The following is a 21,826-nucleotide window of genomic DNA, read 5'->3' as shown; positions in this document are numbered from 1 at the left end:
CTCCTATTGGCTCCTGCATTAGGACTACTATACTGAGGGGATGTTCCTCCCCTTCTTTTGTTTCATGACCTGTCATTTCTTTGTTCCCTTCACTATTATTTGATTCCTTATTTTGTTCTTCTGAATCTGTATCTGTCTCCAAGATTTCAAAGGCGTTGCTGGTGTTGCCTTGTGCTGCTCCTATTCTGTTCGTTCTTTTTCTGTTAGCCCTTTGTCTTGCTTTTGGCTTTATAAAGGCATCCCTGCTTTTTGCTGCTTGCTCTGGCTTAGGTTCTTCCCCTATTTTGCTTAATGGACATTTTCTTACTAAATGTCCATGTTCGTGACATTTTCTGCAGCGAAAGGGGATTTGCTCATAGTCGATAGCTTGGAAATAGTCTTCATCCCTAAACTCCAGCCATAATCCTTCGTGTAAAGCTCCAGATACATCCATTTCCACACAAATTCTCGCGCAGGAAGTGTATTTTCTTTGCATCGTTGCTTCTGAGGCTTTGATGAAAGTTCCTAGTTGATCCCCTATTTGCTTTAGTGTCGCCAGGCCCCAGTGATCTATTGGAAGAGAGAAAAGACGGATCCACACTGGGACCTGTGTGAATGTCTCTTTTTCTGGCACGAAGTTGGGTTTCCAGGGCCTCATGTAGAGACCCGCTGAAGCGAAGAAGTAAGGACCCCCATCAAAAATTCTATCCTTATCCTCTAAATTCGTAAAAACAACAGTGAAGAAACTTTTTGCTCCTAAGTGCAGTTTGACATCACCTTTGGGTTTCCATTGCTGCCTGATCCGCTGACATGGCGCTCTTTCAGTTGGCCACAGTCCCATGAACTTGCATATTGCTGCATGTTCCGACATGTGTTCTCTATAGGCTTGTATCTCCGGATCTGTGATCACCACTCTTAGGGTTTCTGCTTTTTTTGGTTTGCATGCTCCTCTTGTTGCTTTGTTGTTGCTGGGGTTTGGTTCGGTTTCTTTCTTCTCTTCTTCTTTTGATTGATTCCCTTCCTCCCGTTCCCCTCCTTCCTCTATTTGTTTCTCTTTATGGGCTATGTGTCTTTGCCCTGTATCATCCTTCCTTTCGCTGTCCTCCTTTCCGTCGCTTTCTTTTTCTTTCATTTTTGGGTTGCTGCTTGTTTCTCTGAGTACCCTTTGTTTCTTCTCTTTGCTTTTTTCGCTATCTTGCTTAAGCTTTCCATATCCTGTTATCTTTACTCCCTCCTGCGCTGCTTGCTTTTGCATAACTATTTGTTTAAAGGATGGGGTCCCAATGGACCCCCCGTTTACCATTTGATGGGTCAGTCCTTGTCCTCTTCTGAGCAGTTCCACTATTCTAACCCTATGCGCGTCCAGAGCTGATTCTGGTTCTGCAGGTTTGAAGCGCTAAACCCTAAACCTCGAACCAACAACGTACCTCGAAAAAGAGGTCGCTCCTGAACACCTTCAATTGCAACTGAATTAGAAATTATCTTATTTATTACTTCTTATGTCTTCTTCATCAAGCAATTATACAAATGTTCAATCTTTTAGGAAAATATAGAGATCACAACGAGACAAGAGACAACATAATTAGGTTGGTAGCTAGGCCAAAACCCACAAGGGGAAACCCAACAAGCCTTCTCTTATAGAATCAGATCAACATGAGAGATATCCAAGACCAAGATCAACACCAAACTGCCACTAAGATACCAAGTCCAACCCTCCTCCAAATCAGCTCCAAAGTCAAAGTCAATGCTGGTCAAACTGCTCCAAATTTGGCCAAAGTTTTGAAATTCGGACCTACAACAATGGGCCGAAATTTGGCCAATGGTTACGTCAAAAATTTCAGACCTTTTCCACAGAGAAACAAATCTCTCACATGTGCGAACTTTTGTAATCAAAGATTTGGTCAACAAGGGAATATTCTTCTTATTTTGACTTTTGTCTTCTCTCTCCTTTGAGTGGGCTTTCTCTTCTCCTTCACTAGGTTCAAATTTGCTTCTTGTTGTGTTAATGAATGTGCTTCCAAGTGGGTTGAACTTGTCCATTATATATTGCTATTCAGAATGGTTGAATAGGTGTCTCTTGGAGGACTAGGCTGACTTGTCCAAGGAGGGCTGACTTGGTCATCTTGTGGACTAATGACTCAAAAATAAAATTCGAATTCCTTTTTCTTACAATTGTCCAAATGGGACGTGACTCAAACAATTTTTCTTTTGACTCGTAATAAATTCTTTTCTCTTTTTAACTCTAAGCATGAAGAACATGATTTGACAAAAATATAATAAATATAATAAATACAATAAATACATCAATGATAAGTTTACATTATGAAGACCGAACCTAGCTACAACTTCAACACTCTCTCTTAACTAGGGAGGTATTCATAATGAGTCAACATGTTAATCTCAAGTTGAAATATTCATACATGAAAGGATCCAGATTGATAACTTATAAGCATCATTGATGATGACATCATCATAACCAACATTGTAAAAATACCAAGGCCTTGACAAGTAAATTCTATCTCTCCACTAGATCGGAGCACAACACTGGGAGGCATTTCGTAGGACACAACACCGCCTCTTTGAGGCACATACTCCACCTAGGTTCACCAAAGTGCATCCTCCACAGGACCATTTCCTAATCTGTTGTCACAATATTTGACACAAGGAAATGTCGGTCCTCCGGACCATTCTTATACCAAATCAATGTACTTGACTTATGACTATTAGTCCTGGTCACAATGCATGTCTCAAGAATGTCGGTCCATGATGCTTATCCAATCTACCATTCTCCTTATCTGTGTTCATGTACTTGACATATGGTTGTTGGCCCTGGCCACAGTACATGACACATGGAGGTGTCCATCCTAACTTCCTCTCAATCTGGGAGGAGATATTCACAAGCCCAAGCTTGTCTAAAAAATGTTTAAATAGTTATTTGGTCAAAGGAATTGGATCTACCTCCCTAGAGCTAGAATTTGGTGGGAACATTCATCTGAACAACATCCTCTACGTTCTCGGTATGCCCCAATTGAAGGAAGAATATGAAGCAGTTTGTAAAGGGCACCCCCTTGGTAAAAATGTGAAGAAATCATTCCCTAGCAGTGATTCAAGATCCAAGGAAATCTTGGACCTAATCCACTCTGATGTTTGTGGACCCATGTCAGAAAAATACTTGGTGGTCATCTATACTATGTAACATTTATTTATGATCATTCCAGAAAGACTTGAATATATTTCTTAAAGTCTAAAGATGACGTATTTGAAAAGTTCCAAGAGTTCAAAGTAGAAGTTGAGAATATGACAAAAAAGAAGATCAAAATCTTGAGATCAGAGCTGCCTCCTCAAACACAGTCCGAATTTTGTCCTTCCAAATGACATAGTTGGATATCCCATCTAGTCTGTCCTCTATCCTTAACAACATGGCCATGACTGCTGTCCAAAATTTACAAAACCAAGAAAATGGAGAAATGAACTTTCCAACACACCTTGCTGTCCCAAAAGTTCAGTCTGTGTGAAATTTCACCTTGCCATCCCAAAATATTAGTTTGCTGTCCAAAAATTCAGTTTGTTGTCCAAACCACTGTTTGCTGTCCTAAACTACTGTCTGTTGTTCAAACTGCAATTTTTAGCCTGTAGGTCTGATACCATGTTGAAATTTAATGACCAATTTTTTTTTCCCTGCAAACCCAACCCAATTTTAATTTCACCTTATCACTCCCATTCAGTTAAATGCCCTTTCCCATAAACATATATTTAACATATAGAATTATGGAAATGAAATTTTCAGATTAAAACACATGGGACTTTCAACACATGCTGAAAATAAATATGGACATAACCAGACCAACAACACACATTTAAATACACACAGATTTTTGGTCAACTTAGACCCAGGCAAAACCCCTTCAATCTTCTCCGGGGAAAACCTGTTAGAGAGCTCTTCAAATTTATTTATCTTTCAAGTTAAGGAAAAAATACATTTGCAGACAAAACAAAACATCAAAGTACAACTTATTTCTTCAACCCAAACCTCCTTGAAAATTGTGCCCATTTGAAGCTGAAAATATGTACTGTACAGATACAACTGTACGAACTGTACTATAATTACTGTACGGATTTCTGTACCGCTGTACGAAGTTTTTTTTCAAAAACTTCTCTCGAACGATGTGCAACTCAAGCATTCAATGCTGTTCGTACTGTACCTTATGCTGTCTTCTATGCCTTTATTTCCATGCCCAACTTTGCCCAAAAATCACTCCTTCACCTTGTTGTATCAAATTTCTCCTTCAGAACTTTTCTCCAGCTCTCAGCCTCTTTTCTCCAATCTGTTCATGAAGAATGAATGTAGTCTCTCTTTTCTTTTCCCCCTTTTGTTTCCCTAAATGACTTTTGGGCAACTTTAAGATCTAATGGCTCGGATTCATTTAGATCAAGGGATGAGAATAAATGTGCATTTAATTCTCACTTTCTATTTTTTAACTCATCTATTAAATAAAGTACCCACATTGTACTTTATGTCTAAAGTCACTTTTCACTTTATAATTTAACGTTGACTTTACTACTTATAAAGTCACTTTCACTTTATAAAGTCACACTTAGGAAAAAAATTATTCTGGACACTTTGCCGTAGGTAGAGACTAACCCATGGGAAACCACTTGTCCAAGGTACATTAAAAATCAACAAATGGTTTGGAAGATGTATTTTTCCTTGGATTAGGAAATTGTCCTATGAGGTCATACCTTGGGAACACTCGGGTAGGGTATATGCCTTGAGAGGCGGTGGTGTCCAAGTTTATGCCTCCCAACATTGTGCCTTGATCTAGTGGAAGGATAGAGCTTACTTGTCAGGGCCTTGGTATTTTGACAGTGTTGGCTATGTTGATGTAAATCATCATTGATGCTTATCAATCCAGATCCTTTCTTATATGAATATTTCAACTTGAGAATATCCTGTTGTGTCATTATGAATACCTCCCTAGTTAAGAGGGAGTGTTGAAATTGTAACTAGTGTCGGTCTTCATAATGTAATGTAATTTCATCATCAATGTATTTATTATATTCATTATTATTATTATTTTATTTTTGGTAAAAACATGTTCTTCATGCTTATAGAGTCAAAAGAATAAAAAAGAATTTATTTAGTAAAAAAGAAAAATGTATTTGAGTCAAGTCCCATTTGGACTTTTGTAAGAAAAGAAAAATAATTTTTATTTTGAGTCAAAGAGTCAAACAAAGACCAAGTCAACCCTCCTTGGACAAGTCGGCCTATGTGGCACCTATTCGACCCTCCTGGACAACTATATATACAAGTCAACTTGACCTCTTGGAAGATCATTCATTCATCATCAAATCACACCATTTCTGCACTTGATCAAGAAGAAAAGGGCAACCAAAGTCAAAGGAGAGAGAGAAGATGAGTTTTCTGCCCTAGTTTTGTTCACATGTGCAAATTTTCTGTGGTTTTCTGAGGTCATTACAGGGCCAAAATTCAGCCTCTATTGCAGGGCTGAAATTTTCTGTGATTTGTCCAGATTTCAGAGGATTTGACCAGCGTTGACTTTCGTTGAATTTGACTTGATTGGAGGAGACTTGGAGGAGGGTTGACTTGGAATCTTTGTGGCAGTTTTTGGTCTTGGTCTTGGGTCTTGGGCCTTGGATATCTCATTTTGATCCGATTCTATAAGAGAAGGATTGTTGGGTTTTCCCTCTTGTGGGGTTTTGCCCTGGATTGGAGCCTAATTTCTGGTGTTATTTGTCTCTTTGTGATATTTATGCTTTGAACATTTGTATAATTGCTCGATGAAGATAACATAAAAGTAATATAAAGATAGCTAACATGCATAAGTAATTATCACGAAAGAGGAATCAAGAATTAAACTATCTAACACTTGGTAAGGGTTCTTTGTCTTTTATGTGATAGGGCAAGATTGGCTAGGGAACCGGGTGATGGCCGTAATGAGTGAGGTAGAGCTCATGCTTGGCTTTTGCCCACGAGTTAATTTGAATATCTTGACTACCTTTTGCATTTTGATTTTTCTTTTTCATCATATGTTTTTTCCATTTCTTTTAGCTGCACCAACCTCTCAAGGCAAATTTCCAGGCCCTACCTAGGCATGAGGACGTGAGGGTGCCAAACCTCAATGAATTAGTGGTTAGTTGAACCCGAAGAATGGAGGTGGAATAGGGGCTTGTAATGTAGGATGGAAAGTGGTAAGTATGGAATAGGGGCTTGTAATGTAAGATGGAAAGTGGTAAGGAATAAGGAGAGATGGAGCTATGCTATTTCAATCATGATTTCCCAAGTAGTGCCCCTCCTATACCTGTTCGGCCATTAGGGAAAGTAGCCCCCCATTCAAGGCGAGGTAGCAAGATCATGGCCAAGACCCTTCTTTCTTCCAAGCTACCCCATAATCCATGTCAAATGCCCAAATACAAACAATCATAAGCACCTGATTGCAAAATGAATAAAGTACCTTTTGATCAAAAGCCCACCTTCCAACATGTGCTCTTGCTAGATGGGTGAGGAAACATGACTGATGCAGGTGGCGGAGATATAAATGGCACATCGTCATCGGCTACTAGTGGCTGTCAGGGGCTGCCAGCTGCCAGCCAGAAGAGATGATAGGAGAAAAATTTCTCCTATGGGGTCACCCACTTTTGGTGGGTAACAGGGCACACATCTCTCTTGGTAGTTGCCTCATGTAGGAAGGTGCACTGTTCTAGTGTTTCCATTCCTTTCCTCCTGCCGTTTAGTCTGTAAAATATTGGCAGAGGTAAGGTGTTAAACAACGTTTTGTTGAACTTCAGTGAGTGACCTGTTGTACTGATTTCTTTTCTGAGTTTATGATTTTCTGAGTTGATGAGAAACAGAGATGTGTTTTTAAGTGCTGCAGACTACTGTTTTCTGTTTGCATGTCCAGTTAGCTATGTGTTTGTAGATATAGCATATAAGCCAGAAGTTTCGCAAGTTTTCTGCTCTACTAGTTTCTAGGGTGTTAGGTTTCATGTCTTCTTACATGTAGTGAAATTTAACATAAATAATCTGCTTGTGTTAATGCTGGGAAAAATGGTATTTATATTTTGATATTTTGAAGCTTTGTTTTGATTTTCAAAAGTAGAAGCTCCAAAACCCTTTTTATATTATGTGAAACTTAATTTCTTAATGTATACAGTGTACACCCTTAAAGGCAAGCAAGCCATGTCAACCAAACCTCTCGCTGGATAAGAGCCTATTGTAATCTCATCTTTAACACTTTTTTCTCCTGATGGAACTTGTAGTAACAACCCTTTGAAGGCTCGTCTGAGAATATACAAGGACCTTCAGCTTTGATGTAAGCCAACAAAGTTGAACAAACATTATATGGTGAAGAACGTGGCTACCACATACTGCAATTTCTAGCTTCAGGTCTGTTTTTCCTTTTCTGGATCCACATAACAAGGTTTATATGGCATTTTATCTGGCCACAATCCATTTCAATCATGTCTATCTTTCAGATTGAAATATTGTAACTCAATGGTTGATAGAAATGTGTTATCCTTGGTACCAATTGAATGGTGTTGACTTCCTTTATGAAAAATACCAATATTGTCCTCAAAACAAAGATTCTTTGGCTCATCTAGCAAGGCCAATGTTGAAAAAATTGGAATCGGCAAAAAATCAGCAAAGGTCCAGAAAACATTGTTTTGGAAAAATCAGCGAAAAAATTGGGAAAAATAGGAAAACATAAAAAATACATAATATATTCATTTAAAAAAAATTTAAATATATAAAACAACAAAAATATCAGATAAACACTCTGGCACATAAATATGGAGAAAGCACTGATATCTATATATATATATATATATATAGTGGAAGCCAAATAAAAAATGATCCATGTTGATACTGAATCCTGAAGTCTGATAATTATCCAATCAAGGATTCAAAAATAGAGAACCAATACAAACTGACATTACATATATAAATGTATCTTATCATAATGAGATAGATGTACAATGACAACAAAAACAAAATTAGTAGCTAGCTAATGCCCTCTCCACCTTTTATGAGAAAAGATGATGTGCTGTTTGCCAGGCCTGCCCCTAATAGCAGAAGGCTTTGGCACTGCAACAAGTGTCTGGTGGTGACTGGTGGGTATAGAGTAGGCTCATCAATCTCTCTAAAAGGTGGTGCTGATACTGCCTCATCCTCCTATTGATCCTTCTCCTGCTCCTCCCCCTCCTCCTCCGGCTCCTCGTTTGTCCCCCCTCTAACCATCTAGGTGCCTCCTCCATGATAGGCTGCTCAGAATCCACTCTCCACTTAGACAATACATCATTATTGTACAAGGAAATGGCATTGGTGTTCTATCGTTTTGCCTCATTCATAGTTGGAGATTGTAATGGACATACACCAAGTCATTAAGACATGATAACTCCAACCTGTGAGAGGGTCATAAAAATATAATGAGTGTTGAGGGTCACAATATATGAGAGGGTCACAAGTTACATTAGACGTAATTGCTTTGTTCAAGTTTGAAGTTCTAATTTGTGTTTCTTTGTGTGTATTTTTTTAAATACTCTCCAATTGCGCTCACATCCTAAAGTGCTATAGGTTTGATTGAGAATTTTGATGGTAATCTTTTGTAAAATTGGTGCCCTTGCACCATAGTTTCGCCACCGAGCATCTACAACAAATAAGCAAGAAATTAAACTGAATTACATTTCATTAAAATGGAAAATAGAAAATGAAGAAAACATAATTAAACTTTCAAATCGAACACAAGTGAATTTAAAAAATTTGAAGTTCTAAATTTTAATGACTTACGTGGCATCAAAGTGGTCCTTCCACTAATGGCATCATCAAAGCCAAATAGTCTAGTACCCTCCTGATACCTTTCTATCTCGCGATTGATTGTGCTACAAACCTCAACATTAGTTACTGTCCTATAAAGAAAAGTATGCAGCTCTTCCATCACCTCACCATTAAAATCAAGGTTGCATTTGTAGGAAAATGTGAGGCTGAGGAAAAGTGTTGCTGCATGAATGGGTTAATGGGGCATCCTAGTCCACTAATAATCAATCATGTTGAAATTCTAGTGATGCAATGACTAGAATAGTTTTTCACAATTGATAACTACTTCTGTTGATACAAACAATTCCCTTTTTGTCCTTTAATCAACAAGTAGCTATATATGAAAAACTTTGACCATTAATTTTTCAACAAGAGCAGTAAATAGAGATCTCAGTAGGCAATGAACAATAGACAATAAGCAAGAGACACCAAGATTAGGCTCACAGCCAAGGAAAAACCCAAAAAATCTTTCCTTATAACAGAAATTCTGTCCATCAATAGTACATCAAAATGTTCCAACAAATCCAAAATAGTCAACAATGAAATGCAAATCACAGTTTGTTCATAAAAAGAGATAAAAACCAGTTCTGTCCAATGAGTAAGGTCTGCAAAAAGAGGCCGAAAATTAGGCCTGTAGTCACTGTTATAGGAGGCCGAAATTGTCACTGTAATCACCACAAAATATGCCAACAAACTGTCCAAAATTCCGCCCAAGATTACAAGCAAAACCCTCGGTCAACTTCAGTTGAATGCCACATCAAAAGGGCAAACTCCCAATCAGGTTCTTCGGCCTTAAAAGATGAACAAAACAGAAGTTAAGATGATCCCAAAAGCACCCAAGTCACTATAGTCAACGAGCCTTTGAAAGAGATAGAAATCACAGCCAAAAAGAATACTTTATCCTCTTCGCACATGTGAATAAGCTATGCAATAAAAGACCGAACTTGTTGTGTGATTGTGGTGATGAAATGAGAGCCAACGAACACTTATATATAGGTGTCATGCGAGGGCTAATTAGCCCTAGTAGGCCGACATGAAGACCTTCTTGGAACCGACTTGTAGGGCTTAGTTGGGCCGACTTGTAGGTGTCAATTTTTTTTTCTATTTCTTCTCCATGTTTGCAATGAAACATGCTGACTATAGCTATATTATTTTTCAATGCTCCCTCTTAGTTAGGGAGGTAGTTTTTCATTCTCTCATAAGGTCAATCTTCCCAACCAATCCATACGTCTCTCCGCCCACAACCTAACTGAAAAGAACACAATCTAAGTTTTTCTCTCATACTCATCATAAGGAAAGATACATAGCATCGTCTCAAAGCATCTCCCTGACCATGAGGTCTTATGGCACACAACCTAAGGGAGGAACCAACTAATCATCTCCTAGACCACAAAGTCTCACAACACAACCTACATGAGGAAACATCAATACATTCCCAGACAACAATGTCTCATGACACACAACCTATAGGAGGAATCATCAATACATCTCCTGGACAATAACGTCTCACGACACACACAACCTACAGGAGGGATCGTCAATACATATCCCAGACAACAATGTCTCATGGCACATAGCGTACAGGAGGAATCATCAATACATCTCTTGGACAAAACTGTCTCACAGCACAACCTACGGGAGGAATAATCAATACAGCTCCCGGACAACAATGTCTCACGGCACAACTTATGGGAGGAATCCATCTCCCGGACCACAATGTCACACGACACACAGCCTATGGGAGATGGTCTAATGATGATGCTATGTAATCAGTGCTCCCTCTCACTCAGAAGGGTTCTTAACAACTCCAAATAGTTCTTTGAAATACCCAAACTTCATTCGGGACAACGGTTTTGTCAATAGTAAATACATCAACAACCCGCTCATCAATAGGAACATATTTGAGCCTCACAACTCCTCTTTGGACAACATTCTGGTTGTAGTGATACTTGATTTTAATATGCTTTGATTTGTCATGGAACGCCGTGTTCTCAGATAACTTCACACAACTTCGATTATCACAATAGATAATAGTTTGCTCCAACATTTGATCAAATAAATTAGAGAACAATTTTCGATACCATATAGCCTTGCAGCAAGCCGCATAGCAACAATTTATTCAACTTCAGATGTACTGAGAGCAATAGAGGTTTGTTTCCTACTAGACCATGAAACCATAGCGGAGCTCGGGCTAAAACAATATCCAAAGGTGCTCTTTCAATCATTAGAGCTACTAGCCCAATTAGCATTAGTGAACCCATACAGTGGCCATTCACCATTGGAAGCATACATCAGACCATACTCAATGGTACCTCGCAAGTACCTCAGTATGTGTTTTGTTGCAAACCTGCAACCCAGTGTACACGATGAGGCTCCACCAAGGATTGACTCAATGTATTAACTGCATAACAAATATCAGGCATGGTATACATAAGATAGTTACTGAGTCAATCAATCTGCGATACATAGTAGGATCAAACAACTATGAGTCACTATCCCAGATCTTCTTCAAGTTCGTCACCATAGGGGTTTCCATCGTGTCGTGCCCCCATTTTTATTTTCCTCTATAGTACAACTAGGGTGGATTTCCAAGGCACAGGATGGCCAGGTGATGAGAGCAAGTTTATGTCATCAGGGGTTTTGGGGGAGTTTTGAGGAGTTTTTATGGGGTTTGATGGCATTCACTTGGCATATTCTATTATCAGCACAACTTTCCTTTCATTTTGTTGCATTCTCACAAATTTCAGAAAACGGGGTTATTATTGGGCCTGACTTAATTAATTTCGCTTGAGGTGGCATTTTGGGAGAAATATTTGATGGAATACCTTAGTGTAATAGCTCGTTGGAACCAAAATGAGAAGATCTACAAGATGGGATGATGAGAAGTGACTTCCAGTGATCAAAGAAAGTATGGTGGGATATTTACCATTTTCTTTGATTAAAAATGGCTTTAATTAGTCATTTAATTAAGGAAAAATAATTAATTGGAGGAAAAAGGCCAAAAGTGACTTAAGTGAAATAAAATAAAATTAAAAGGTCACTTAAGATAAAGTCAATGGAGGAGCTTCTAGAATAATAATAAAATAATAAAATGAGATGCTTCTAGAGGCTTGGGGATCTATCTATGGAGATCTATAAAAGAGGAGGAAACCATTTGGAGACATCTTGGAGTTGAGTTTTCTTTCTTGTGGAGAGGTTTGGAGAACCAAGAGTTCCTAGCTTCAGCAGTAGCCCCAGGACGGAAACCCTCGGCTGATTCAGTGAGAGTGGGCGAGCACCCAACTCTTCCCTTGGTGAATTCATCCAGAATTCATAGGTTGCAACTATTGTTTTTAGTTCAGATCTTGTTGGCCTGATTCGGTGTTGTAGCTGATATCTTTTGAGGCCATTACCTCAACCATTTCCAGTTTTTGTACCAACATTTTCTATATTAATAAAATAAGATTAAGATCTTTTGCATGTTTATATTGTCTATTATTCAATTTCAGATTCTATTTTCCCGTTTTTGCCGTAAATTTTGTGGTTTAATTTGTGCAAATTGTTTATGGAGCCGACGACTATATTTTTTGAAGCAATTTGCTGCTAAATTTGTATTTGGAACATTATAATGGTATTAAAGAATTCCTTGTTTCGCTGTGAAATTTGTGGTTTGATTTGTGCAAATTGTTTACGGAGCTGATGGATACAATTTTGAAGCAATTTGCTATTAAATTTATAGTTGAAACACTTTAGTGGTATCAAAGCATGATTTTGGCCAGTTGTGGGTTAAAATCAAAGTTTTCGTATTGTCCCTAAAGGATAAAGGAGCAAAGTTTGTGGATTAAAATTTTTAATCTATTTGCCGGAGGATAATTGTTGCAGGTGTGTCAAAAAGAAAAAAATTGTTGGACCAGATTTATTGCAGGGCTGAAATTATTTTGCTAGGCCGAAATTATTTTACTAGGCCGAATTCATCTTGCTGGGCCAGAATTATTTTTCTAGGCCAAAATTATTTTGCTAGACCAAATTTATCTTTATGGACCGAGATTATTTTTCTGGGCCAAAATTATTTCGTTGGGTCAAATTTATTTTTCTGCACTGAGATTATTTTGTTGGGCCAAATTTATCTTGCAGGGCCAAAATTATTCTACTGAGTCGAATTTCTCTGGATGGGTCGAATTTATTTGTTGGGTTGAGTTTATTTGCTGGAGTCCAATTTATTTGCTCGAGCTAGATTTATCTATTGGGGTTGAGTTTATTTGTTGGGCCCAGTTTATCTGTTGTAGCCCAGTTTATTTTCTGGAGGTTTTGCAAGAGATTTCTCTCATTTGAGCTGGTGATTTTGTAGTGAATTTGTAGGATTGAAGTGTAGGAGCATTGTGGTACAAATTTATCTTATTTGGAGTAGTGTGCAGAGTGGGGCAGAGTAGGAAACTCACACTAAATTGGGGCTTTCTGTATCTGCTAGAATCTGCCCAAGATTTTTTTGGGTTTTGTGAGAGGAGTTTGTGATTAAAATTTTAGAATTTTCTGGGCAGTATTCGAGTTGTAAATAACATTCCTTCAACAATTTGTTTATTGGTAAACAAGATAATTCACACCACTTGGTGGGCTTGATCTTGGCTTGGAGTTAATTCAAACCATTCCTGGGTTTTTATGGGTTTGGTGTGAGGAGCCTCAAATTAAAATCTCAGGAATTTTGTAGTATTGAGAGCAAAAACACTAGTTCGTATTTAGCAGCAACAACATAATTTATGGGCAATGCGAATTAATTATTTGAGCTATTTTTTTGGGCCAAATTTATTTTGTTGTGTCAAATTTCTCTTGCGGGGCTAAAATTATTTTTTCGGGACGAATTCATCTTGTTGTGCTAAAATTATTTTGTTGGAGCCCAATTTATTTGTTGGAGCCTAGTTTATTTACTGAGGCCCAATTTATTTGCCGAAGTCTAATTTATTTGCCGGAGCCAAATTTATCTATTGGGGCAGAGTATTGTGAGGTTGCATGTGCTAGTTGAATGATTATATTGGTATGTTGATTATTGATGCCATGTAAATTTGAGTAGAGGTTGAGCCAGATTTTGTACAACATTATCACCCTTGCTGCAAAATGATGGGATTTGAGGAGACTTTTGAAAATCTCAAAAAAACCTTTAATGACTTCAAAAGAAGACGGTACCAACAACAATTTGAGAAATCACTTACAATTGGTGTTTCAGGCTATAATGCTTCCTTGGATCAAAGAGAAAACAATAGGCCCTTTTCAAAGGAGGTGCATGCTATCATACAACTAGAGCAAATAAGGGATTTGCAGAAGGAGCGGGAGGTAGGGAATTGGCTCTTTGCACTTGGATCTAATTTGAAGAACCTAAAGATGACCACAAAAACTTTCCTTAATCTGGAGAAGCTAGATTCACACCTTTCTAAAGTAAGCCAATCAGATTTGAGGGTCCTAAATTGGGCACTCAAACCAACAATGCTTGCTTTGATTCAATCAAGATTCTTGGAGCACCCTTGTGAAGGGGTCAGACTTATAGTAGCCTCCTGTCTTAGTGAGATTATTAGAATAACTTCACCTATGCTTCCCTATAATGATGACATTATGAGAAAAGTTTTCTAGCTAATAGAAGATAATCTTTAGGATCTATGTAACATCTTGGGTCTTGCCATTGAGAAGAGGCTCAAGATCTTAGAAATCATGGTTGGAGTCATGGGTAACCATGATGACATTTGTAGGATGCTGCAGTCCAGGTTGTTGGCCATTTGGAGGAAGGAACAGTCTGTCTCACTGGTTGCTTACGAACTAGTTGAAAGGTTGGTTAAGCAAAATTTAAAATTGTTCAGGAGACAATTGACCCAGGAGGAGTTGTGGAGGATTGGTGGTGACCAACCATGCAACAAGAATGAGCTGAGGAGGAAGGGTCTTTGCTTCATCTGCAAGGAACCTTGGGGACCTGACCACTCATGCTTGAGTGACACCGAGGAGATGACAGGGGTAGAGCAGGAGGAGATTCCTTCCGATTTTCAGGATGAGGATTCTTCTTTGGATGAGTCCATGGGGTCATACGAGGATGCCTATGGGGAGCATGAGTAGTCATGTGGAGTTGTTGACAACAGACCAAATTTATATTCCAGTGTGTATGATGAGCAGTCAGTGGATCCTATGGGAGACAGTCAGGGCGGTGAGTCACCAGTGATGATTCAACATTGAGAACACATAGGGGAGCATGATTCAGTTGAGGATGTTATACACAATATGCATGGTGAGCCTTTTGTGGAGAGCCAGTTGGAGGTTCATGTTGAGCCCATGATAGAGGAGGATAAGCAACCATCTTTTGGACCAACCATTGATGAGGAGCAGACAGATGCATAGGCAACTAGCAGAATTGTTGCACTTTCAGTTAGTAGCCGTCGGGAGAAGATTGAGCATTTCAAGACAAATCTTATGGCATTGAAGCAAAAGATCCAAATAGTTCGAGGCACCATCTTGCAGTAAAATAATAAAATTGAGGAGCTTATAAGGGTGTGTGCCGAGTCAACAGACAAGTTGTCTAATGTTGAGGGGCGGCTGAGGGTCCTAGCGAGGCAGCAAGAGGAGTACACTTGGGAGTTTCAGAGCAGCCCTCTCCAAGAGTACCTAGACAGGGCATGCAACATAGTTTGGCCACTTGTACCCATTGTAGGGAAAGAGGCAGGGTTTTCTCGGTGGATATTGTCGATTGATCAGACAGAGCAACATGAGTTGAGCATGGACCAACATCAGCATAACGGACTTGTTCCTTACACTGATGTCCATGCCTTAGATTGGTAGGAGATCATGAGTTGGTATCCTATTGATGGAGTATCATTCTTAGTCAGGGGCACAGTACAGTAGGAGCCCTTAGGTGAGAGGGTTACTACATGTTTCAGTGGGCAGTGGGATGTGGACTAATAGTTCATTAGTATTCCAGTAGCACTAGCCCAACATCAATAGAGTGGGGTTGACCTTAGCCTATGCTAGAGGTTGGATTGGAGAGAGGTGATGAGTTGGTATTCTATTGGTGGAGCAACATCTATGGTCAGAGATAGAGCACAACTTGAGCCATGGGGGATGGACGAGGATGATTGGTTATGGTGGTTTTGGGATCCAGGTGGATCCATGGATGGCGGATTGAGTCAACGGTTTGTTTGGGATCCAAGTGGATCCATGGATGGCGGATGAGTTAGCGGTTTGTTTGGGATCCGGGTATTGAGAGATCCATTCATGTTTGGATTGCATGGAGGCATGATGTGGTCCAGTGGTTCATATGGGATCCTGGTATCAGTTTGCAGATGCCTCTACAAAGGACATGTATGGATTGCTTGAGGGCAAGCAATCTTTGGGCGAGAGGATTTTTCATGTCCCCATTTTTACTTTCCTCTATAGTAAAACCAGGGTGGATTTCCAAGACATAGGATGCCCAGGTCAAGGGAGTAGGTTTATGTCATTAGGGGTTTCGGGGGAGTTTTGAGGAGTTTTTATGGGGTTCGATGGCATTCGCTTGGCATATTCAATCATCCTCACGACTTTCCTTTCATTCTGTTGCATTCCAACAACTTTCAAAAAACGGGGTTATTATTGGGCCGGACTTAATTAATTTCGCTTGAGGTGGCTTTCCAGGGGAAATATTTGATGGAATACCTTAACGTAATAGCTCGTTGGAACCATAATGAGATCTACAAGATGTGATGATGAGAAGTGACTTTCAGTGATCTTGGAGAGAGTATGGTGGGCTATTTACCATTTTCCTTGATTAAAAATGGCTTTAATTAGTTATTTAATTAAGGAAAAATAATTAATTGGAGGGAAAAGGCCAAAAGTGACTTAAGTGAAATAAAATGAAATTAAAAGGTCATTTGAAATAAGTCAATGGAGGAGCTTCTAGAATAATAATAAAATAATAAAATGAGATGCTTCTAGAGGCTTGGGGATCTATCTATGGAGATCTATAAAAGAGGAGGAGGAAACCATTTGGAGACGTCTTAGAGTTGAATTTTCTTTCTTGTGGAGATGTTTGGAGAACTGAGAATTCCCAGCTTCAGCAGTGGCCCCAAGACGGACACCCTCGGGTGATTCAATGAGAGTGGGCGAGCACCCAACTCTTCCTTTGTTGAATTCATTGAGGTGACAGGTTGCAACTATTGTTTTCAATTCAAATCTAGTGGGCCTGATTCGGTGTTGGAGCTAATATCTTTTGAGGTCATTATCTCAGCCATTTCCAGTTTTTGTACCAATATTTTCTATATTAATAAAATAAGGCTAAGATCTTCTACATGTTTATATTGTCTATTATTCAGTTGCAGATTCTGTTTCCCGTTTTTGCCGTAAACTTTGTGGCTTAATTTGTGCAAATTGTTTATGGAGCCGACGGATAAATTTTTTGAAGCAATTTGCTGCTCAATTTGTATTTGGAACATTACACATTGACTTGTAGTTCATCATGCCAAATATCTAAAGAATCGAAAAGATCCCGTCAAGTTTTTGCCAATTTTCCAATCCCAAATAGTAATGCATGAGTCCAAGATCTATCATCGCACTGAACAATCAATACTTCGGCTCTTGTCAGAAACAATTCGTCTACATACAATAACAATATTAGGGTTCACCATCAACAACTTAAATATAGATTGGGATCAACATCGCTCTTCTTGAAACCAAGACTCAACAAATACCCATCAATACGGGAGTACCATGCATGAGGGGCCTGCTTCAGGCCATACAAGGCCTTATTCAATTTGCAAACATGTGTCTCTCTATCGTGGACCTCAAAACCTTGAGGTTTTTCAATGTAGACTTCTTCTTCAATGACCCCATCAGAAAGGCTGTTGTGAGATCCATTTGATGCAACTTCCAACCTGCGATAGATGCAAGAGCAATAATAGATTTAATAAATGCATACATGGCAATGGGAACAAAGGTGTCTTCATTATCTTCTCCTACTTTCTGGGAGAATCCATGAGCCATAAAAGTAGCCTTATATTTTCCATCAACATGTTTTATCTTGTAGATCCATTTTGAAGACACAATGGATTTACCCTCAGGTCTTGGCACAATCTCCCAAACATCGTTTTTCAATATGGATTGATATTCTTCAGTCATCGCTTCTTCCAATACTTGCTCTTGAACAACTTCTTTGTAGGAGGATGGCTCAGACTCAATGATCTTGCACATCAGGGCTATATAACTAGAGTACTTTTTAGGCTTCTTGCTTTCCCTGAAAGTCCCACGAGCAACAACACGACCTTCAACATCGTTCAATGTTTTCTCTAACCAAGCAAGTCTTTTTCTTGTCTTGTCAACAATAGTTTTGTAGATTCAACAGGTTCATGATCAACATCTTCTTCATGTCGAGCTTCATTCATAGATACAGGTTCCTGGGGCGTTGGTTACACATTCTTTGGAGCAGTTTCCACTTCCTCATCAAAATCGAAGTGTGAACCCTTGGATTTCTAGAATGCAACATCCTCCTCAAATATAACATCCTTGCATGTCTCAATATATCGTTGTCCTGGAATATAAACCCTAAAGGCCTTTGAATTCTCACTATATCCAACAAAGGCAATGTTGCCACACAATTTAGCAGGGGTCCTAGGAGGGGTACCTAAGGGACAACTACTAGAACAAATGACAATAATGGGACAAGGACTAGCTGTCACCTTAGTTAATGCCCCCTGCTCTTTATGGAATTTCACTAATGGGAGGACTCCTGATATGAGGGAAATCACTAGGATGATAGGATCAATGGCTAGGTATTGAGTGATTTCCAAGGCTGATTCGAAGGAGAGGCTCAAATAATGGCTCAATTGTTTCAAAGAGAAGCTAATGGCTCTCCAATAAAGGCCTATGAGGAGACCTAGACCTAGGAGGAAGGGCTATTCAATCACAAGGGACACTCATAGACCAAAAGGCTTCCTAAGGAGGCTAGGCCTTTCTTAAGGCTTTGTAAGACAATGACCATATAATGGTTTGGGACCACAAGAGAGACCTATGGAGAACCTGAGCAAGGCATAGGGCTTAGAAGATGATCCTCAAAGAGATATCTAGGTCAAGCAAGGATGAGAAAAGGTCAATGAATGATTAACTTCCTTCAAGTTTTCAAGAGAATATGACCTTTGGATGCTGCTAACCAAAGAAGTTCAAGATCAAATCCAAAGTTTGAGCTAGGTTTTGAGTTTTCTCTCAAACTCGTCGTGAGAATTACCTCAAAATTTGAGGGTCACTAGAGAAGAAAACAATGCAGTAGTCTATCCAATTAGTTTTTTGATGTCATCCCTATAATGCAATTCATACAAGGCCCTAGCTAGTCATCTAGGGTTGGGTAGAAATTTAGGAGGAAAAGAAAGGGTAAAGAGGGTGATCACCAATTTCACTTGGATTTGTGCTTTATTCATGGGCTATAGAGTTTATGTGATTTGATATTCGGCTAAAATTTATCTTCAAGGAGGCTAAATTGTGATGCCCTAGCAATCACTCTTTAGCATTTACCCACCCAAGATCAATGGATTTTCATGGAACAAAATGAGTTCTACTCCACTAGGAACATTCATCTACTTGCCATTCAATGAGTAACATGCACAAATTTGCAATCTAACAATCTTCAACAATGATGTTCAACAATTAAGGTATAAAAGAAAGAGTTAGACACATAATTTCCACACATTAGAGATGATTACATAAAGATCTTTTAACAAAGAAGTACTTACAAATAGCAAGAGATATATCCAATTCAATGTCAAGATAGCGGCTCCAAGAAAGAACAAAATTCAGCTCCCAGAAATATCGAAATGCATCAAAAGAGCTCCAATAAACATCCAAGAACAAATGTAAAATTCTCAAGAAGAGATCTCCAAGTCAAGTGATAATGATCTTTACAAATGAGGCTCTCTTTTATTTATATGAGCCTTTAGGAATTCGATTTGGTTTAATTAGCCTAATTTAGCCCCTGATCAATATTTTATTGTGCAAATAACAACAACTTTGGTGAAAATCCCACCAAATAGCCTGAAAGTGTAGAATAAGCCTTCCTAATGAGGTCGAAATGATATAATAATGGTGCAAAGGGTCGTTGGAAGACCAATATAAGTCCTCCATCTTCCATGATGAAGAGAAGGGCTCCCAAAATGATGACCAAGGGGTGGCCCCTTGGTTTCCAAGCAGAACATTTGTGGTGCTCCGAAGTGGTTGTGGGGCACAATCAAGGGTCTCATGGATCTCCAACTGGATCAAACATGTCAATGCTCCATCAATAAGGGCTAGAATGATGACACATGTGTTGAAGAATCTAAGGGCATGCATATTAAGGGTGATTCTTCGATATATGATAACAATTTGTGAAGTGTTAATGCAATTTTATCTTAGCTTGATTGTTTACTTCATTATTAGCATGTGTAAGTTAACTTCATCAAACTGCTATCAAACAAAAGAGACAAGAACACAACTGGTTGGCTATCTACCATGGCCAAAACTTCTCCCTCTTGGAGAGGAAAACCCATGCGTAAAATTCTTCTTATAGAGATTCCATTGACGAATACCAAGACCATGACCCTTGACACATTCTGCCTCTCCAAGATCAAGACATCAATCCACTTGCTTGAATGCTGCTGAGATCATCAACTTGCTGCACCTCTGAGATCACTATTTCATCTTCAAGAGCTTCGTCACTGCTGCAAGGTTGATGAGAGCATTATACATCATGACTGTTCCTTGAGGCTAAGATGATCTCTGTATCTTGAGATCATAACTGTACCTTACTTCACGGTAGGATTACGATCTTGGTCCCTTACCTTTGATGAGACTAACACTCCTCACAGTGGTGATCACTGTTTCTTTTATCACTGCCTGATATTCTAAGACACTGCTGTACAAGATGTTTGTACTGCCATAAGAATGTCACCGAGATCCATATATCATGACTGCTGTGCAAGATCCATCAACACAATCCCTTCGACTGAGATCTTCTTCATCCTATCGAGATACTTATAGGTATGCCGAAGCCATTATGTTATCGTGATCTGTCTATACAGATTTGAAAGTTAAGACAAAGATGCTGAGATATGACCCTTGACACTTCTTGTAATTCTGATCACTATTTGCATTATGCAATGAATACGTTACTTGGATCATCTTCATACTGCTATCCAATATGCCTAGACAGCTTACCTCACTACTGCGTCAATCATTATGCTCCATTCATGCAAGGTCTTGGCTGCGGTTATCTCACTGGACTGCGGCTCCTCCATGCTTAACTATGGCTCTCTCTTTATCACTGCGGCCACCCTCTACTACGGCTCCTCTTCATGACTGCGGCTATCTCATTGGACTGCGGCTCCTCCATGCTTGATTGCGACTCTCTCTTTATCACTACGGCCACCCTCTACCGCAATCCCTCTTCATGGCTGCAGCTTCATCTTTAAGCGAGTGATGTTCTGCTCCATTAGGCCGAGGTCAAGACTGCACCTAAACCCCAAACGAGGTGCAGTCAAGCCCTAACTGCGGCTCTGCTCCTCCACACAAAATTTCAGAGCCTTCCAAAATTTTCTTGTATGTTTTTCGTTGACCCTTCATGGGTATTTATAGTGGTCATCCCATATATGCAAGCCGACATGAACTTTCGAACCGATGTGACCCTTTCTTCAAGCCGACATGTCATATATTTATTTATTTAATTCATTTTGGAGCCGACGTTACATTCCTTTGTTGTTTTGCTTGCAGATTTCAGTGAGCTTGCTCTTGGAGGATTCTTCTTGGTCTTGGAGGGCTGGTTTGACACCAATACATTTTACATAGGCTCTTAAAGAGCTTCTCCATTCATGACATGACTCTTTGACATATAAACAAAATCCTAAAGACATCAAGAAGAAGTCTTTGACCTAGTTACACTTCTTGCTCATGAAACCCATGTAGCAAGATTACCAAAACAAAAATAATTTATTTCCTTTTATCAAACACAAAGATCATGTCATTTTGAAGACCGAACCTAGTTACACTTTCTTCAACACTCCCTCTTAACTAGGTATG

At 39.2% G+C, this 21,826-nt stretch overlaps 1 protein-coding gene across 4 annotated transcripts in view; it reads left to right on the top strand.

The window, feature by feature from the left end:
• The window catches only part of LOC149234979 (uncharacterized), a 178,721-nt gene that overhangs the window by 83,490 nt on the left and 73,405 nt on the right, over positions 1-21,826 (top strand). For 2 of the 4 annotated variants that reach the window (XM_089372032.1, XM_089372030.1), the window contains exon 6: positions 7,258-7,384. The exons of the other annotated variants lie outside the window; for them this stretch is intronic. The gene's annotated coding sequence lies outside the window, so the exon portion shown is untranslated. The remainder of the gene's footprint in view (positions 1-7,257; positions 7,385-21,826) is intronic. 4 annotated transcript variants of the gene reach the window in all.

The sequence above is a fragment of the Pinus tabuliformis genome, chromosome 8 (assembly GCF_031772625.1).
Source record: "Pinus tabuliformis cultivar Carrire ecotype Pingquan chromosome 8, CPIR1, whole genome shotgun sequence".
Lineage (NCBI taxonomy): Eukaryota > Viridiplantae > Streptophyta > Pinopsida > Pinales > Pinaceae > Pinus > Pinus tabuliformis.
Note: the sequence above shows the minus strand (reverse complement) of the source record. Positions and strands in the feature narration are given on the sequence as shown.